Source organism: Zea mays, chromosome 6 (assembly GCF_902167145.1).
Source record: "Zea mays cultivar B73 chromosome 6, Zm-B73-REFERENCE-NAM-5.0, whole genome shotgun sequence".
Lineage (NCBI taxonomy): Eukaryota > Viridiplantae > Streptophyta > Magnoliopsida > Poales > Poaceae > Zea > Zea mays.
The window spans coordinates 50,125,109-50,145,904 of NC_050101.1; the positions used below are offsets into that span (position 1 = coordinate 50,125,109).

The window sequence follows — 20,796 nt, forward strand, 5'->3', positions numbered from 1 at the left end:
TCGTGGTTCATCTGGTCCTCCCCTCGGCGGAGGAGGCGGTAGAGGTTGGAAGGGTCGGCCGTGCCCGACGGAGTGCTTGAAGTCCCGGCAGTTACGGAGAGTATGGCGCATGTCCTTGTGGTACGGGCACTGGGCGTCGAGGATGTCGTCCAGCGTGCGCTCGCCTCCACGAGGCCCTCCTCGGGCGCGAGAGGCGGGTGGTCCAGCGGCGTGTACTTCTTCACGAGGCCTCTTCTCTCAGCGTTTGTCGGGTGGCTGGTTCGCGTCGCGTCGTGGTGCTGCCGGTGCAGGCTTTGTTCCTCCGATGAGATCCTGGGCTCGCTCGTCGGCGGTGATGTAGAGGTCGGCTTCCCGGAACAGCTCCTCGGAGGTAGTCGGCGCCTTTTGTAGTATGGCTCGGACGAAAGCCGAGTCATTGGATCCTCTGTAGAAGTCCTCGATCACGGCCGCCTCCGTGACCTCGGGGATGCGGTTTCTCATGGTCTGGAACCTTTTGAGGTATGACCAGAGAGTCTCGTCCCCTCGGCGCTTGATGGATTTGAGGTCCCACGGTTGCGCTGGCTTGTCGGAGAGGGACTGGAAGTTGGCGATGAAGCGTCGACTGAAGTCTCCCCAGTCGTCGATGCAGTGTCGGGGTAGATGTCGTAGCCACTGCAGCGCATCTTGCCCAAGGACGATGCGCAGATACGCAGTCATGACGTCTTCGGATGCTCCGGCAGCCCGAGCAGCGGTGGTGTAGACGGCTAACCAACCCCCTGGATCCTGCTTAGGTTCATATTTGTCGACATTGGATACCTTGAAGTTGGGAGGCCATTGGATGGCCCTAAGGCACGGAGTAAGAGCGGATACTCCGCACGTGTCCTCCTGTCGTCGGGGATGTCGTCTGTCCCGGGGAGGGGAGTGGTGGTGGTGGTTCCTCGACCGTCCCCGGGTGGTTCCGCCAGTTGAAGCTGTTGCCGACTCAGTCCTGATGGCCTGGCTTTGAGTTGGGAAGCCATGATCTCGGTCATACTCCTCCCGACGGCGAATTTCGTTTTCATGCCGCCGTTCGCGCGAAGCATTGATAGAGCTTCGCGCGTCTCGGCGACTGTTGATGGCGTGTCGCAGATCGTTCGGCGGGTGAGCGAGCGGCAGAATATGGTTGGCCGCCTGAGTGAACAGGCGTCGGTATCCCTCGGCGTCGGGAGTCCGAGGAAGTCCGTCAGCTATCCGAGCTAGTACGCCTCCGACTTCGCTCGGCGTGTTCATAGCTCGGGCAAAGTCGGGGTTCAGGTTGCGCCCGAAGAGCGGATTCTCCCGGCGTTGCCTTGCGTCTTGCTCGGCTTGCTCCTGAATCCGTCGGCGATCACGTCGTCGGGAGTTCCTTCGTTCCCTGAAGACGCGTTCTTCCGGAGTTTCTCCTACCTCCGAGACCTCGTCTCACGAGACAGGCTGCTCCGGATCCCGTTCCCCGGCCGCGTGATGTCGTCGAACGTTCCTGCGTCGGTTCCTCCGTCGGCGGGATTCTCGTTGAGGTGGTTCTTCTCCAGGCGCGGTCGGTTCGTCGTTAGAGACGGCGGGCGACTCCACTCTCCCGATGAAGAGGATGTCGGGGTAGAATGGTACTGCTGTCGTGGCGACTTTCTTTCCGTTCTCCTTTGAGGCCGGAGGAACGGGAAGAACGACTTGCCTTTCCCTGGTCTCCATCTTTCTCGCGACCCGTGTCCATTCTTTCGTCGGGGAAGTAGGCAGCGGAGTCTTCCGAGTCAGCGAGCTACTAGCTCCAGCCTTCCCGAAGACGATCTTTTTCCGAAGAGCCGGAGGTAGCATTTTTCCAGCATTTTCGGAGTTTGTTGGAGGAAACTTCTTTTCCGGCAGATCCGCGATGCGGTGTAGAATTCCCTCTTCATCCGCTACAGATGAGATTGTCCCGAAGCAGAATACAGATCCGGGACGCATGGTGATCTTGTTGTGGAAGGTGACGGCCATTGAGCTAGCTTGGATCGTCGACACACCCCCTACCTAGCACGCCAGCTGTCGGTGTTTTGGGTCCGACCGCACACCCGGGGTTGCCCCTCAAGGTGTTTTTAGGAGTAGGACGGTGTCGACGACTGTAGCAAAATGGTTCGTGCCAATCGCACGAGGGACAATGGACAAGACTGGCAGGTTCGGGCCGCTTAGAGATGCGTAACACCATACGTCCTGATGAGTATTCGAGTGTGGTTACAAAAGGACTCTCTGGGTTGAAGGCGCAGAGAGTTTATGTGGGTGGCTAAGTAAAGTAGGGTCGATCGTTCTGAAGGGGTGCCCCCTAGGCCTTATATACTCGACCGTGAGGCAGTACATGTGGATATAATCAACAAGTAGCTAAAAGATAGTGAACCTCTTGAGTTTATCCCTACGTAACCCCCGCCGACTTATCCTCGCGTGGCTCCGTTGCATGGGGGCTTCAGCGCGGGAAAGTCGGGTCTCTGTTGCGATTTATTCGCTCGACGTTGTGGGCCGTCCGGGTTTGCACCAATCCGGTCTCACGTCTTCTTTTCTTTGTTGGTTGTCTTTCCCCAGGCCCACGAAAGAATGACCTTACGAATTATTGGGCCCTTGGGCCTTTCGTGAGGTCTTTTACTTCTTTAGTGTACCCAGGGGATATCTATCCCCCACATGGACCCTGCACTAGCTGGGTTTTACGAAGCTATGGAAAAAACAAACACAGAAAAGATTACAAATGAAATATTAGCTAGGTTGTCTGAGGATACTGATGATAGCGATAACTTTGATGTGGAAAGCGAGAATGGAGATGCCGAAGATCGACCCTGGCGGCCAAGTCATACCATCTTCGGAAAGTCGTCCATCAAACAGAGTCAGATTGATGCCATGAGGGGAAGATATTTTCGCAACATGTCTATTGTGAGAGTTGGGGTGGGGACAACGCTGCCCCTGCACCCAAGGAAGATGAAGTGGTCTTCGGTTCCCATTGAGCAAATTTTTTGTTGAAGTTTTGAAGACATTTGAAATCTTCCTTCATCAAATTACTCCCGAAGCTATAATCAGAATGGGTATTTTCGTTTGGGTCTTGAGAAGCCAAGGGCTAGAACCAAGCGCAAAGTGCTTCTGTAACATGCACGATCTACTGTACGAGACGAAGGCCACTGGCAAAGAGCAATATCATAACAACTTCGGTTGCTATGGCTTCGTTCCTCGTCCTGATGTAAGTTATCCAGTTCCAACATTTCAAAAAAGGTGGCCTGGAGCCTGGATGGAGGAATGGTTTTATGTTAAGAATAATCTGATTGAAAGGGAAGACATAAAGGGCATTATCCAACGCCCTATCTGGTCTCGCTTCGGCCTCCGAAGGCCGGCTACTGTGCTTGGGAATGATATCGAAGCTTGCCAGAAGGCCTTCAATAATGTTTGCACCTTCATTGGCACAAGAGACCTAGTTCAGGAGCACATAGCTTATAGGGTATGTCCGCTTGTGAATGAATGGGAGATGCCGAAGGAAGCTGCTGCCGGGTCTAGCTAAGGTGGACTAGTTTACTTGGAATACACCTTTAGATATAGAGACCGGTTTGACGAGCCAAATGATGAGTGGTTGAGCAGTATAGAGGCAACCAGTGATGAATTGCTTGGGGCATACACAAGGGCTGAAGATGATGCAATGACCTTGGCCTTCGGAGGATGGGGCAAGAAAAGGTTGAACAGAGTTTTTGATGTCATCGGCTTTGTGTACCCGGACTACACCTATCCCTCGCAAAAGCAGGGAAAGAAAAGGAAAACTGCCATTTCGGCCATCTCTGTTGTGCCGAAGGGCAAAAAGATCAAGGTCTTAACGCAGCGGCCAAGATACATTGAAACGGCTACAGTGCCAAAGCTTGGCGAAGGGACATCTTCCACTGCTGAGGCAGAACAGACTGCTCGTGCCGCTTTCAGGGAAGAACTGACTGTATTGCCGAAGGTTCCTGCAGCCGAGCCAGTCGAAACGCCAAAACATGGTGCCAAAGCCAAAGAAAAGGTGGCCAAAGAGCCAGAGCTAGAGAAAGCAATAATACTGCCAGAAATCTTGAGCCCACCAGCAGAGGCAGAATTGCCGAAGGTTGCAAAGGCTCCTGCAACAACTCCCAAGAGGAGGAGAATGACTAGCGTGCTAGACGCTGTTATGGAGTCGACAAGGGCATTGACTCCTGCACCTACAAAAAAGGTTGCCGAAGCTGTTACGGCTTGTGCTTAAACCGAAGTTGGGCCCTCAGTGCCCGCCGAGACAGAGCCTGCTGCAACTAAGCAGAGAGCTGAGCAAGAATCTCCAGATGCTGGTATGGCTCTAGAGAAGAAAGACGCACCTGAAAAAGCTAAATCTCCTATCCCCGAAGCACCGTCTGAAGATCTTGACTTTATTATTCGTCATGCTTCGGGAAAAAGGCTATCTGAAGAAGAAATCGCAGAAGCCAAACACTACGCCCGGGAACTGAAATACCCAAAGGGGGCCTTGGTGTACAATGGCACAGACGAATATGATTTCCTATACTGTCACCTAGACAATAAGGAAATATCCGTCTGCCGGGATGAAAGTTCCCTTTGCCCGGGAACAGGATCTGGATGTCGCCTAGAGGGGGGTGAATAGGCGAATAAAAAATTATCACTTTAAAACTTTAGTTCTTACTCTACTCAAAGACCAGATCGCAGTGGAATGAAAGATCCTTCGAGTAGGTTGCAGCGGAATAGAAGATCCTGTCTCAAAATGCCCTGCACTTAAAATATAACTTATACCACAGATAAGTGTTGAAGTGCAGATATAAAAAGTGAGTAAGACAGAGAGTCAGCACACAATACAGAGCGAAGCACACAGACGCAAGAATTTATCCCGAGGTTTGGCCAAGCCTGAAATGCTTGCCTAGTCCACGTTGGAGTTAGCCACACCTGGGCTTGGAGTCTATTTCAACTCCTTCCTCCGTTTGCTTAGATCTGTCAGTATGACAGATAGAGCCTTCCACTATGTTGAGTTGGGTTACAACAAAGCCGCGGCTGCTTACAATCTTCTTGACAGCACTCCGGCAGAGTAACAACGCACTCAAGACTTTGCTCTAGCTCTTTGCAGCACCTCTCCACTCTCTAAAGGCTTATAACTTTGCCTTCACACAAACTCGAGAGATTTACACGAGAGGGAGAGAGAGAATCGATTCGAGTGATGTATACAATTGTTGGCTGCACTTGTGTTCTTGTTTGAGGCGCCTAGGGGTCCCTTTTATAGCCCCAAAGGGCTTAGGAGCCGTTGGAGCTTCATTTGGAAGCTCCCAGCCTTCCCTGGTTGCGGGTGCACCAGACTGTCCGGTGGCGCACCGGATAGTGAACAGTAACGAATCTGATTGACAGTTTCCTTCTCTGGAACAGCTAGCCGTTGGTGCACCGGACATGTTACTATTCACTGGCCTGTGCACCGGACACAGCTACTATTCACTGTCCTGTGCACCGGACACAGCTACTATTCAGTGTCCTGTGCACCGGACACAGCTACTATTCACTGTCCTGTGCATCGGACACAGCTACTATTCACTGTCCTGTGCACCGGACAGAGTTGCTATTCACTGTCCTGTGCACCGGACAACTACTATTCACTGTCCTGTGCACCAACCAACAACACACTAAGTGCTTTTTCCTCCGTTCTTTCTCCGTTTGACTTCAACTTTTGGGAGGATTTTCCTGAGACTTAAACAAACACATTTAGAGTATAATCCAATTGATTTAGTCCAAGAAACTTACATCTTTCTTGTTCTTCTCCTAGCTTTTATGTTTCTCCTCTAGCAGAGCTCAGAATGGTACTTTCTCTATAGAAAGAGTTAGAGAGCAAACCAAAGCACCAAACTTGTAGTAAGAGGTGTATGCAAAATGGTTGAACACTCAAACCTTACATACTTAACCTTTTTCATCGTTTTACCCAATTTGGCTTGTTTGAGGTCGATGTTGGACTCTAAACCATCAAGTCAACTTGACTTGATCTAGATTGACATATCTGAGCCCCAACCCCCGATCACTTCTCGAGCTTGATCTTGAGCCTTATGACTTACACCACATAATTGTAGATGTTACCTCATTGGTTGTAAGTCATGTCCTTATGTAGTGATCCTTGATGCACCATAACTCTTCTTAACTCGATCAACCTTGACTTTGCAAGTCTTCTTCTTCACCCCTGGCTTTGGGTTCCTGGTCTCCTTGACCTTCTCCCGTGCACTCAGTACCTCGAAGCTCTTCTTGCCCCCATCCTTGGCTTGATCGGTTGTCTCTGAGTTACGCACACAGAGTCTCACTTAAGCAATGTCCATCTTACTTATGATGTCCATTATCTATAGATAATCCAGTCTTTGGACCATCACACTTGTTCACTTGTGTTGAACCCTGTTAGCTTTGCATTAAGCACCTGTTCAACACTGAGCACACTTGTTAGTCCTTTAATTGGGTTGTCATCCAAACCACCAAAACCCACAAGAGAGCTTTCACAGGAGATGGCAAAAAATATGGGATTCCCGAAGCTTGAAGTTGGCCTCTCTGCCATGTCAAAGGATGACCTCGCAGACAGCCTTGCGTACAACAGTATGAAGGTACGGAAGTTATGATCTTTAAAATAAATTATCTTGTCTTTTATTCTCGTGTTGATTCTTTATCTTTTTGCAGGGCTTAATTCTTAGCAACGCTTTGAGGGCACAAAAGAATGCTGAAGATGAAAGCTGCCAGATAGCCCTCGGCAACCTTCGGTCAGAAGTTATCAAGCTGAGAAATGAAGCCATGGAGAAAGATAAAATTCTACTTTCATTGGTGGACAAAGTGAAAAAAGACGAAGCAAAATTTAACGCTCAATCCAAAGCTCATAAAGCCAAAGTTGAAGACCTTCGGAAAAAACTTGCCGAAGCTAATGAAAATTTTGAACTTGCAAAAGTGAAACAAGAAATAAGTGAATGGTCGAACACTAGGCTGGAGAAAAATGTTGAGAAGCTTCGGGAATCCAAGGAAAAATGCTTTGAGAAATCCTTGGATTGTGTAAGAAAATTGAAAACCAGCTTTGCCAAGGTGGGTGCATATTCTTCCGAAGAGAATTTCATTCGAGGTGACCCCGAGGGTGTTATTGATTGGATAAGCGGAGAAGCCGAAGCTTTTGAAGAGATCCTCAGTGATCGCGGGGACATTTGTGCCTTTGCCAGCGCTCGAGGGGTTGCAGCAATTCTAGAGAAGGTTGGTTGTGACCATGTTAAAGCTGCAGCCTAGACCGAAGCCGCCTTCTCCATAGACAACACGAGAGACCCCTCGGCCGAAGCTACTTTAGTGGGCGGAAAATTTTACTCCTATGTTTGGGTGAACGGTGGTCGAAAATTGGCCCACGAAATCATAAAGAAAAATGAAAAAGAAACCCACGATGCTCGAGAAGAAGCTAAACGAGCCGAAGAAGCTGCCGAGCGCGCAAGGCGTATATGTATTTTTTTTGAATTTTAGCTTCGGTGTTTATTTTCAGGCTTCAGACTAACGGTTTGTCTACTACAGCTGAACTCTCACCGCTGCCTGAGCCATACGACCCCCAGGTCGATCCCGTCATAAAAGAGGCGTTGGATGTAATGAGTGTCGCTAATTCCATCGTCGACGAAGTCGTCAATAAGCTGCTGAATGAGGCCGCCGAGAAAATTCTTAAAAAAGATTAGGCTTTTATTGTAATGATACAATGTAACATTTTGTGTATGAGACAATTAACAGATATGTAAATTAATGTAATACATCTCTTTGCGATGCATGAAATTTACGCACATACCGTTTTTGAGCCTTCGGCAAAAAACACCTTCCCTTCTTTTCATGCTTCGTAAAGAAAGAAGCCCCTTTTTATGGCAAATCCATTGTGTGATACTGTTAACAGATTTTCCTGATAAAATTGTATTTGCCGAAGGTTTGCTTCGTGCCTTTGCACATTTTTATTCAACAAATTATTGCCGAAGATCTGCTTCATACCCAATTTTTATTGTTGATGCGATATGATGTATGATGTAATGTTATGTGGAATGGTGTGATGATATGAAGCAATATGATGGTTATGCCGAACACACACACGCCCACACTGGAACACCCAAGACTCTGCATCCCCTTAGGGATGTCTTTGGAGTCTTTAAGCTCTGCATCCCCTTAGGAACGACTTTGGAGCTTCTTCACCTTATATTTCGGTGGTATCTAAGCTTTGCATCCCCTTAGGAACGACTTTGGAGCTTCTTCACCTTCTATTTCAGCGGTATTTAAGCTCTGCATCCCCTTAGGAATGATTTTGGAGCTTCTTCACCTTTTATTTTGGTGGTATTTTGGCTCTGCATTCCCTTAGGAACGACTTTGGAGCCTTGGAACTTACTCTGCGCTCCCTTAAGAACAACTTTTGTAGCTTCGAAGCTTACTCTGCGCTCCCTTAGGAACGGCTTTTGGTATCTTCAGAACTTACTCCATTCCCTTAGAAACGACTTTTTATAGCTTCGGAAGTCTGTTAGGAAGAAACATTTTACTCAATGATACGGGCACAATTATTACATGGGACCAAAATTCAGTCCTTCGTGACTTGTTTTTATACAAGGAAAAATAAGATGACAGAAAAGATAAAGATACACCAAGGGTAGGATATTCTTTAGTAGATGTGCTTGGATTCAGGCACAGTGCTGTTGGTTGTGTGAGCTTCGGACTCTCCCGAAAATCGCACTGCTGTTGAGCTTGCTGATGCCCTTCTGGCTGCTGGCTTCGGATCAGAGTAGGTGGTAGCGGTGGTGGTAGTGGGAGCTGAGCCCAGGAAGCTTGAGAGTGACTTGCCGAAGCGACAAAGGCCATAGGTTGTTGATTACCTACGTACTCTGGGACATAGGGAGAGTAGCATGAGGCAGTATGTAGGACCTGCTTTGGCTGATTTTGCCGTGCCTCAGCTTCGACAATCTCATTTTGCTTCTGGATTGTGACTTGGCATGTTCTTGTGGTGTGGCCCTTGTCTTCACCGCAGAATAAGCAATATAGTCTTCTGGGCTGATCTTCGTATCTTCCTCCGAAGCCTCTGCCGCCTCTGCCTCTTGGGGCTGGTGGCCTGAAGGAGCTTTGTTGTGGCCCTGAAGACTGGGAGCTGTGTTGCTGCCTTTGAGGTTGATTTCCTCTGTCATCACTTGGGTTGGAATTATGGATTGATCTGACGTGCCTGGGGTGAATTCTTCCTCTGAAGCCCCTGGTCATCTCAGAAAACCTATATACTTCTTCCCTTCTTTGGCGGAAATCATTATCAGCTCGGATGTATTCATCCATCTTCTGAAGAAGCTTCTCTAGGGTTTGTGGGGGTGTAAGACCTAAATTTGGTAGAAGAAAAAATATAAATATATCACAAAATAATAAAATAAAGAAATAAAAATGATAGTGTTCCTAAGAATTGACATTCCTTGTTCATAATCAAATTAAGATATTAAAACTGTCATATGAAAAAGTGGGCATCTCACACTTATGGATTTGGGGTGGCACATTTTATTGAAATAAGGAGTCATGGTTTAAACTTGACCTCAAAACTTTAAATGAAAATAGAAAATAGAAATTGAGGAAAGAAGTTTTAATGAAGTCATTTAAAGACCTTTTCGTAAATAAATAATGGGGAAAAGAATGAATGATAATATTATAACCAGTAGAACCTATATTCACATTAAGTTTATATTTGAGAATGGGAATTATAAATTCAAAACAGAGAGTTTCAACAGGTTTGAATTTGAAACGGAAATTTAAAAATGTTGGAACTAAAATAACTACAAGTTATATATTCACTTCTCCTAAAGAAACTAGGTAATGAGCACTTATTTTTGTATGTACTTCAAACTTGAATATATATTTAAGAAATATTCTCTAAAGAATCTAAATTTAAAAAATGTTATATAGATATTGTTATTCTAAGTAAATAATAAACATCATTTTATGTGATTAAAATTGATGGTCTTAAATAAATTGAATAAATAATATGAAGGGCTCTTTAATTGTTGGGAGAATTATTTACCTATTTTTCACGCATGTGAGCATTTATTTAAATAAGTTGGGTACCAATATATAAAATTATACTTACATCCCATGCTGGAGTTTTGCTTGTGCATAAATTTGAAATTTAGAATTTAAACTTGGTTTGATTTGTATTTGAAATAAGAAAGGAAAATAGAAATAGAAAAGAAAAAAAATGAAAATGGACCTCTCCCTACGTCGTGGGCCGAATCCTCACCATCGGCCCAGTTCCAACCTTAAACCCAGCCTTCCCTGCGCTTTCGCCCAATGGCAGGCGGGCCACTTCCGTCAGCCGCTCGTACCTCTTAGTCGCGCTCGCGCCCCTCACAGTGACTGGGACCCACTGGTCGGGACCTTCCTCACCCCAGCAACAACCCAGTCGCCATTTTCTCCGTACGCGTGGCCCTAGGGGTCCTCACATGGACGTTGCGGTCACCACGCCGTTTAGACTGGGGAGTGGGGTAGGGGCTACCCTAGACCTAGGGTATAAACTCGACCGCCGCCATATATGTGCAGCTCATGCCCCACGGTCCCTCCTCCCCGCAGACCCAGTGTTCCCCCGCCTTTTGATTCCCACGGCCAAACGCTCCTCGGCCACCTCTGTGGCGTGATCCGTCGTCGCTGCGCAAAGCCATCGCCGCCAGGGTCGCTCTGCCACGTCGCCGACCGGGTGCCAGATTCACGCCGTGTTTGTTGTGTGCCGGGGAATTCTTCCGCCGCGGAGTAACCTCACCGTCGTTCCGTGATTCCAGGGCTGATCCGGGGCCAGTGCGGGGTTCCGGGCGTTCGCGTGGGTGTAACACGAGAGTTCATGTGACAGTTGGGTCCAGTACTGGCACCGGGCGTCGACGATTTCTCACCGGAGCACTCAACTCCGTCGTAAATCCGCCTGGTCCGCGGACAGCTTTGCGCCCACCGTTTTCTCTGGTAAAATTCCTCACCCTAACTCTGCCTTGATCTCCTCTACGTGTTGCACACGCTGGGTTGTTGTTTGGAGCACTACGGCGTGAGGGGTGGCTTGCCGGCAATGGCGCCGCCGCCCCTGGTTACTGGCGCCACCGTGGCACGGCTGGTGTTGGGGGGAAACACCCTGGTCGTCCGATCCTCATTGAACGGGATAGATTAGATCGACGATAACCTTTCGGCTCTTTAAATCTAGTCCGTAGAAATGTGATCGGAGGGCTACGGTTGTTTTAAATTCGGTCCGTTGATGGTAGATCCAAGCGCCTAGAATGCATCATGGTTCGTCATAGCCGGCTTTTAATCTGGGCCGTCCGGTTTCTATCCTGCAGCCAGGGATCCACCATACCCGTTCGCCGTAGGCATTTTACACAAGAGTCCCTGAGAAATATAAGAATCAACCCGCAGTCCTTGCGCTAGGAGCTCTGTGTCTTAGGAAAATTTATGTAGAGGCCCCTATGTTTTCTGTAAATGGTGAACTCAGTCCAGAGAACAAAAAATCAAAAGAATTCATTTAGAAAATACATTTTTGTGTGAAAATAATTATAGGAACTTAATTAATTCCTAGAAAATACATTTTAACTCCTTTTCAGTCCATTCCAATTTCTATAATTTTGTAATAATGTTGTTTATCACCTATTGCCTCTGTTTTGACATGAAAACAATAATAAAATTGATCTCCTAATTAATCTCATATCAAATACATAAAATCATTAGAAATTCATAACTTAAAATCTATGACTCCGATTGGACCCGTTCAAGTTGAGTTAGTCTCGTATAAATATTTACTATGCAATAACAATATTTATTATACCATGTCTCATTATTTTGTAATTAGATTTCTATTTAACTTATGTTGGTTAGTCTTGTTAATGTGCTTATCATTATAATCTACTAGAATATGATCTAAGGTCAAATTATAATTTTGATTAAAGTTGAGATAATTATTTATAGAATAACCTCTTATATGATTTATATTAACCAATTTATAATATAGTTCAATATTTTAATCACATAAATCCTCTATGAAATCATACTTTTTAATCGTAACTCCAATTTTAGTGGTTCTCATTCCTACGATCTCGTAGCGACGCGTAGATCATTATTATTCAGTTTGTACTTATGTTTGGTGTGATGTTAATTTTTTCTATACCATGTTTGTTTGTATTGCTACGACTGGCATGATGTCACGAGGATCTGAAGAATCATTCTGGTACCTGGAATCTCAAGTCCCAGGCAAGTTGTGCCCTTGACCACTTTTGTTACCCAATAATATTCTTTATTATCACTATTCATGCATAGGTTAATTTTAATGGGGCCCAATAGGCCACCCTAGATTGTTTATCTTTTACCTTGTTTACCCCTGAATCATTGGGTAGTTATGCTATTGCTTTACACGGTTTTTGGGTTAATATTTTGTTATATCCATGTTCCTATTATTCTGTTATGTTATTTATGTTCATGATAAGATCATTATGTTAATGGGAAGATGGAGAACCACCCGGGAAAACAGTGCTACCACAAGGGTAGTATGGGATGCCCTTGGCTGATTAACTAGGAAAGCTAGTGGATGACTTCCTTACCCGAAAGGGGCAAGGGCAGTAGGGGAGTGGTCAGTGTAGGGAGGTCCTTGGGTTGATTTTGCTGCAATGGCGGTTAGGCGAGGGATCCCTGCATTGTAGCTTCCTATAAACTGTAGCGGGTTTTCTGAAACTAGTGGAACTTTGTAAAGGCCTCGTAGTGTTACCCTACCTCGCCTCCTCGGTAGAGGTGTATGGGATTGGCTGTCCCTTGGCAGATGAGTAACATGACTTGTGGGTAAAGATGCGCAACCTCTGCAGAGTGTAAAACTGGTATACTAGCCGTGCTCACGGTCATGAGCAGCTCGGACACTCACATGATTAATTTATGTACATAAATTCAATTTGTCATTTGCATTTGCATGAGATTATTTATTAATTTTGTTCTATTATTTATTATGGTTTGGTATTCACTTACACTTAGTAACTGCTAATAAAACTTTGACCAACTTATAAAAGTAATGCCCAACTTCAACCTTTATTTTGTTGATCAGCCTTACACTTCACATGAACTCCCACCTTTGGTGAGTTCATACACATTATTCCCCACAACTTGTTAAACGATGAACATGTGTGAGCTCACCCTTATTGTCTCACACCCCTCACAGGAGAAGAACATGTGGTTCAAAAGGAGCCGCTTAATGAGGAGTTCCATTCGATCTAGGTGGCGTCTCCCAGTTGACTTTCTAGCGCCAAGGATGGATTTTAGTTCGATCTATATTTATATTTTGTAAGACTTCCGCTATGTAATAAGTACTCTAATTATATTGCGACATTTATCTCTATACACTCTGTTATTATATATGTTGTCTTCTTTGGCGCATGTATGAGATGCACCCAGCTTTGTCCCTTAAAACCGGGTGTGACATGGGGTTTCCTGGCGAAATACTGAGCCGTAGGTCCTGGCCGAAGCCCCTTGATCATGGCCTCAACGACAATTTCATTGAGAACTGTAGGAGCTTGTGCTCTTAGACGCAGGAACCTTCGGACATACGCCTGAAGGTACTCATCATGGTCTTGCGTGCATGGAAACAAAGCCTGAGCAGTGACTGACTTCGTCTGAAAGCCTTGGAAGCTAGTGATTAGCATGTCCTTAAGCTTCTGCCATGATGTGATTGTCCCTGGCCGGAGAGACGAGTACCATGTTTGTGCTACACTTTTGATTGCCATGACAAAGGATTTCGCCATGACTGCGGTATTGCCCCCATATGAAGATATGGTTGCCTCGTAGCTCATTAGGAACTGCTTCAGGTCTGAGTGCCCATCATACATAGGAAGCTGAGGTGGCTTGTATGATGGGGGGCATGGGGTAGCCTACAACTCTGCTGCTAGAGGAGAAGCATCATCAAAAGCAAAATTGCCATGATGAAAATCATCATACCATTCATCATCGTTGTATGAATTGTCTTGACGAAGCTCTCTGTGTTGAGGCCTTCAGTCTTGGTCATCCTGGGTGAGATAACACATTTCCTCAGCGGCCTCATCAATCTTCCTCTGAAGATCGGTGAGACGAAGCATCTTTTCTTTCTTCTTCTGAACCTGTTGATGGATGGCTTCGAGGTCCCTGATTTCTTGGTCCAACTCGTCTCCTGAGGTGTTGGGCTGGTAGCCTTTCTCTTCTGGCTCCTAGCTTCGTGTAGCGTTTCTTGGTTAACGTCCAATGGCTGCAGTGCAGCCCCTGGCCCTGCTATCTTCTTCGGCGGCATGAGGAAGGTCAAAGCTTGCCGAAAGTGGTCGAGTGAGTTCACCGGAGGTGGGCGCCAATGTTGGCCACTTGTTCTCAAATGCTATGGATCAAGAACAAGGCAACACAAGTGTTAATGGTTAAAGATCTTCGTCCTTCGAAGCATTATCTCCCTTAGGTTATAATGATCTCCGGACAATGGTCATAAAGGGTATACCTTCGTCATTTCAATAAACAAGTAAGTAAACAAAGATATATTACACGCAGAGGGAGTATGAATAATCATTTCGAATCATTAGATTATTCATATGCTTATTTATTTTATAAGCATAAGCAATCATCAACAATATTTGAATTACATTTGTACCTTTGGCTTGACAGAAGGTGAAAGGCAGGAGTGACGCATGAATGATTGCAAGTCAGCGTGAACAGTACGGTGTTACTGTTCATCTATTTATAGGCACAGGACGCAGCCTGGGCAAAATTACATTAATGTCCCTGACATTTACTGTTAGCCAAAAGGTAAACTATCAAGGACTAAGCAGTCTTTTCCCCTTTAGGTCGGTTTCATTCTCCATTACTGTTGTTGTGCTAAGCCGAAGCTTCTCCATCCATAGCTTCGGAGCTGGTTCATCCTTCTCCCAGGTCGTGCCTTTCATACCATGCACACCTTCATCTCAAAGCCCAAGCTTCCTGTGATAGTATATTATACTGGAAAACATGTTAGTTGTGTTTTTGAGGACCTTCGGAAGATGAAGGCCCCGCCAACATCGGCGAAGACAAGGCTTCCATTCCACTCTAACGGTATCATTTATCCTTTGCCATCACTCCTCACCACTCCAAAATTGGTATAATGCCTCACTCTTATTTACTTGTACCAATGAGGAGAAAGCATTAAAAAGGGGCTCTCAACGTCTCCACTTTTGGCGATTAATGCCAAAGGGGGAGAAAATATTAAGTCCAAAGCAAAAGGACCGCACCACAAATTTCAAAATTTTCAAAATAAAGCTTTAATTGATATTTTTCATTGGTATCCATGTCATGGCAATATATCAATTGTTATTCTTATCTTGAGAAAGAAAAATATCAATTGGTATTGTTTTAAAACTCCAATTGGTGTCTTGTCATGACAATCTCTTCAATTGGTAAATTTAAAGATAGATTTTCAAAATTGGTATATATGAAAACCTACTTGAAAACTAAGAGGAGAATTTCATTCACGGGGAGTTTTGTTTAGTCAAAGGAAAAGCATTTGAAACAGGGAGAGAAATTTCAAATCTTGAAAATGCTTCTTGCAATCTTATTAATTTACCTTTGACTATTTGCAAAAGACTTTGAAAAGATTTTCCAAAAATTTTGCAAAAACAAAACAAGTGGTGCAAATGTGGTCCAAAATATTAAATAGAAGAAATTAATCCATTCATATCTAGTAAAATTATCAATTGGTTTAATTCCAAGCAACCTATGCACTTACCTTATGCAAACTAGTTTATTTCTGCACTTTATATATTTTTGCTTTGGTTTGTGTTGGTATCAATCACCAAAAAGGGGGAGATTGAAAGGGAAATAGGGTTAACCGTTTCCCACAATTAATTTTGGTGGTTGAGTGCCCAACACAAATATATGGACTAACTAGTTTGCTCTAGAATACATGTTCTATAGGTGCATAAAGGTTCAACACAAACCAATAAATATTGAAGTTAGGGATCCAATTCAAAGGAGCAAAAGAAACTAAGAGTGCTGTGGTCTGGCGCACCGGACTGTCCGGTGTGCCACCGGACAGTGTCCAGTGCACCAGGTCCATACATGACTGAACCAGCCACTCTCGGGTTTCAGAAGGCGCACTTCGCTATAATTCACCGGACTGTCCGGTGTGCCAGCGGAGCAACGGCTAACTCACGCAATGGTTGACTCTGATGCGTGAACAGTGCGCGCCAGAAGTCAGAGCAAAAGTCAGAGGCGCACCGGACTGTCCGGTGCCACAAGAAGACAACGACGCCAACGGTCGACTGCTCCTGAACCCTAACAGTTGTGTGACGTTGCGGCGCATCGGACAGCCTACAGTGCCTGTCCGGTGGCGCACAGGACTGTTCGGTGCGCCCATCGACAACAGCCTTGCCGAACGGCCACTTGGTGGTTGAGGGCTATAAATACCCCCAACCACCACCACACCAAGCAAACAAGCATTCTGAATATTGCATTCAATACAAGAGCAATAGACTTCACTCTAAGACACAATCAAAGCGATCGATCCACTCAAAGTCCCCAAATCGACTCTAGTGCATTATGACTTGTGAGAGGGTCTCTTGTGTTCCTTTGTTGCTCTTGTTTGCTTGGCTTGACCTTCTTTTTCTTTTCAATTCTTACTCTCAAGTGTTTTGTAAGCAAGGCAAGAGACACCAATTGTGTGGTGGTCCTTGCGGGGTCTAAGTGACTCGTGAGATTAAGGAAGAAGGCTCACTCGGTCTAAGTGATCGTTTGAGAGAGGAAAAGGGTTGAAAGAGAACCGGTCTTTGTGACCACCTCAACGAGGACTAGGTTCTTTAGAACCGAACCTCGGTAAAACAAATCACCGTGTTCATTCGCTTTATTTCTTGGTTGATTTGTTTTCCCCCTCTCTACCGGACTCAGATTTAATTCTAACGCTAACCCCGACTCGTAGCTTGTGTTTTAAGGTGTAAATTTCAGATTACGCCTATTCACCCCCCCTCTAGGTGACTTTCACTTTCGAAGCAATACTTCATCCAGCATATCTATGCATGAAGATACCATTAGACCAAGGCCCCATAGCCGTACATGGAAGTCAAGAGGCTGCTAGAAGGGCCAAACTGGACATATTCAAAGGCTATCCACAACATAGATGAAGCCGAAGCTCATCAGCAATACAAGCACAAAAGAGATAAGGCTGCCTCAGCAGACCAGCCGAAGCCCATGCTTCTATGTGAGGACATAGCCAAGCAGAAGGTGTTACTTGGATCACAACTGTCTGATGAACAAGAAAAACCCTATTGAAGATTCTGTTCAACAACAAGGATGTCTTTGCATGGTCAGCCAATGATCTCTGTGATGTCAACAGAGATGTTATCGAGCATTCACTCAATGTAGACCCGGCTATCATGCCAAGAAAGCAGAAGCTCTGGAAGATGTCCGAAGACAAAGCCGAAGGTGCACGAAACAAAGTCAAAAGACTTCTAAGTGCCGGAGTAATTAGAGAAGTAACATATCCAGAGTGGCTGGCCAATACTGTAATGGTGACAAAGGCTAATGAAAAATGGAGAATGTTCATTGATTTCACAGATCTTAACAAGGCGTGTCCGAAGGATGAGTTTCCTTTACCAAGAATAGACTCTCTGGTGGATGCAGCAGCTACTTCGGAGCTAATGAGCCTATTGGATTGTTATTCAGGCTACCACCAAATTTGGATAAAAAAGAAGATGAGCCCAAGACAAGATTCATAACCCCCAGTGGGACATACTGCTACCTTCGGATGCCTAAGGGGCTCAAGAATGCTAGAGGAAGCTTCAACAGGATGACTGCCAAAGTTCTCCACTCCCAAATTGGCAAGAATGTATAGACATATGTTAATGATATCATAGTAAAAAGCATGAAGCAAGAAAATCACATTGCTGATTGCAAGAAACATTTGCTAATTTCAGAAAAGCTGGCCTCAAACTAAATCCAGAAAAATGTGTCTTCGGAGTGAAGAAGGGAAAGTTTCTTGGTTGTCTGGTATCAACAAAGGAGATCGAAGCCAATCTAAGTAAGATAGAAGCTATACTTCGGATGGAGCCACCGAAGTCACGAAAATGTGCCTAGAGATTGATAAGAAGGTTGGCATCATTGAATAGATTTATTTCAAGATCAGCAGAGAGGAACTTACCATTCTTTGAAGTGCTGAAGTCAGCCAAAGTCTTCCAATAGGGACCAATTCAGCAAAAAGCCTTCGAAGAACTGCAACAGTATTTGATAGAATTAACAACCTTAACCCCACCTTTGTTAGGAATTCCATTGCTGTTGTATGTAGCTGCTTCCCACACTGCGGTCAGTGTAGCGCTGGTACAAGAAAAACAGGATGGCTAGGCAAAAAAAAAACAAGTCCCTATGTACTTCATCTCCGAAGTACTTAGCCCATCAAAGAAAAATTACACAGAGTTGGAGAAGGTATTATATGCTGTACTCATGGCATCCAGAAAGCTTTGTCATTATTTCCAGACGTACCATATCATAGTACCTTCTTCACAACCTCTCAAGGATATAATGAGAAACAGAGAGGCCACATGGAGAGTTGGAAAGTGGGCTACAGAGCTAAATGAATTCACCATTGACTACGTTCATAGATCTTCGATCCAATCCCAAGCGTTAGCAGACTTCATTGCTGATTGGATGCTAGGGGCTCAGGACGAAGAGAGAACAAACGATGCCGAAGCTTGGACATTATTTTGTGATGGGTCATGGGGAATCTTCGGCGCAGAAGCAGCTGCCGTTCTAATTTCACCGTCTAAAATCAAAACCTGCTATGCAACAAGGTTGGTTTTCAACTGCACAAATAACATTGCAGAGTACGAAGCCCTTATCTTGGGGCTTCGGAAACTTAAGGCAATGGGAATAAGAAGGGCAATCCTCAAATCTGACTCACAAGTCATTTCGGGTCACGTTGACAAAAGCAGTAAAGAGAGGGACCCAAAGCTTGAAAAATATCTGGACACAGTCTGAAGGATGGAAGCCTCTTTCGAAGGTTTCTCCATAAAAAACATCCTAAGAGGAGAGAATGAGCATGCAAATATGCTAGACAAGTCAGCAGCTCAGGGGCTTCCATTACTTTCGGAAGTATTCTTTGAAATAATAAAAGCACCTTCAGTCGAACTTATGGACAGGGCAGTGCTTGCAATCTCGCCAGTGCACAGCGAAGATTGGAGGACTGAGATCGTATCATTTTTACAAGGCAACTGCCTTTTGGATGATGAAGCTTACAAAAAGAGAATGGAAGCAAGAACAAGACCCTATGTGATCATAGGGGGAGAATTGTACAAACAAGGAGTCTGCTCTCCATTACTAAAATGTTTGTCTAGAGCCGAAGGTTAAGGGTTGATGAAGGAGATACATGCGGGGCTATGTGGAGCTCACATTGGGGCCAGAACTTTACTGGGAAAGGTTTTTAGACAAGGATTCTATTGGCCAAAGTAACCTTCGGATGCAGCAGATTTAGTTCAAAAATGTGAAAACCGCTAGAAGTGTGCTAGAGACCAGAAACAACCTTCGTCTTTAACTCAACTAATTCAGCCCACTGGCCACTACAAAGGTGGGGCCTAGATTTGCTAGGCCCACTTCCACTAGCACAAGGGAACCTGAAATACGTTGTGGTAGCAGTGGAGTACTTCTCGAAGTGGATCGAAGCTAAGCCTATAGCTACAATAACTTCAGCCACAGTCCAGAAGTTCTTTTGGCAGAATATTGTTTGCCGCTTCGGCGTGCCGAAGGCTATCACAGTTGATAACAGAACTCAATTCGATGCTGAAACGTTCAAAGCTTTTTGTGACCAGATTGGTACAAAAATACACTTTGCATCAGTGAGACATCCGGAATCAAATGGACTAGTAGAAAGAGCAAATGAAATCATAATAACAGGGATAATGAAATCAAACTTCAATCAGCCTAGAGGAAAATGGCTAGACAAATTAATAAAGGTGGTGTGAAACCATAACACTATTGTCTCAAGTTCAACGCGTTTTATCCCGTTCAAGCTTCTGTTCAGTGATGAAGCAATAACACCGGAAGAAGCAAGAAAGGGCTCAACAAGGACCTTAGCTTCAACAGAAGATGAAGACAATTGCAAAACAACAAAGGATACCATAGAAGGGATCAGGCTCCAAGTAGTAGACCACATCAATAAGTATCAGGCCGAAACAATTAAATGGTGAGATCGGAAGGTAAAATTGAAGAACGTCAGGCCAGGGCATCTAGTACTTCGAAGGGTTGCTAAACCAGATACAGTAGGGAAGCTTGAGCTTAAGTGGGAAGGTCCCTTCTTGGTGATATCTTCGTCAAGACCTGGATCATACAGGTTGAAGGACTTGGACGACAATGACATTCCAAGGTCTTGGAATGTGGATGAGCTTCAAAGATATTATGTGTAAAGTATGTAATTTTCTCATTTTTTTCCTATGGCACCCTTTTCCTTTCAGGAGGGAAGAAAGGTTTTTAATGGGGCCACAAGTTGTAATTTTCATTTTTCTTATGTAGCCCTGTGCAATACAAGGGCCAGATTCCCCCACATGTAAAATATTAAACCTGGGATTGCATCATCGAGTGTAAAAAAGTATGAAGAAGCTCTAAAGTCATCCCTAGGGGGATGTAGAGCTTAAATGCCAGCTAAGTAAAAGGTGAAGAAGCACCAAAGTCGCTCCTAAGGGAATGCAGAGCTAAAATACCACCTAAGTCAAAGGTGAAGAGACTCCAAAGTGGTTCCTAAGGGGATGCAAAGTGTGAGTGTCTATTCGTGTGAGTTTTTTATTTTCGACATACATTTGCACACATCATCACATCATCTTATGCATTCATAACCATACATTAGAC

General features: G+C 45.1%; 1 long non-coding RNA gene across 2 annotated transcripts; it reads left to right on the forward strand.

Annotated features, from left to right (window-relative positions):
• The first annotated feature begins 10,403 nt into the window (after nt 1-10,403).
• Nucleotides 10,404-12,199, forward strand: LOC111589543 (uncharacterized). Of its 2 annotated transcripts, none has more exons than XR_002748608.2 (3): nt 10,404-10,669; nt 10,752-10,926; nt 12,154-12,199. It is a non-coding gene; the product is annotated as an uncharacterized lncRNA (long non-coding RNA). The 2 variants fall into 2 exon arrangements; XR_004850143.1 differs by having other exon boundaries at nt 12,163-12,196.
• The last annotated feature ends 8,597 nt before the right edge of the window (nt 12,200-20,796 follow it).